This window comes from Penaeus monodon, chromosome 28, assembly GCF_015228065.2.
Source record: "Penaeus monodon isolate SGIC_2016 chromosome 28, NSTDA_Pmon_1, whole genome shotgun sequence".
Classification (NCBI taxonomy): domain Eukaryota; kingdom Metazoa; phylum Arthropoda; class Malacostraca; order Decapoda; family Penaeidae; genus Penaeus; species Penaeus monodon.
Genome location: NC_051413.1, coordinates 2,143,366 through 2,143,720, shown reverse-complemented (window position 1 = coordinate 2,143,720; position 355 = coordinate 2,143,366).

Below are 355 nucleotides of genomic sequence, written 5' to 3'. Positions count from 1 at the left end.
GATTCGGCGAGGGAACAATATTACCATTAACAACAGTTTTTCCAGTTCTTGCACTATAGATCACTCTAACAACTCTTATATGGACTAAAGTATTGAAAAGTCTTGGCAAATTTTGTAAATGGAGGTCTGCGTTTAAGTTCCAATATCTAATTAGGCATATTGAGAGGAGTAACCCGCAGCTCTGCAGTCCGCCATTAATAGCCATAATTACTCGTGAAATAACCAACGACAGAATAACACGAGAGACATTTGTGTGTGTGTTGAGGTAAGGGGTCACTCGCCCGCTGACGATGCATTCGCACATATCGCTGAGGCAAGTGAGAAAGTGGTCACCGCGTGCATTAGCTACACTATC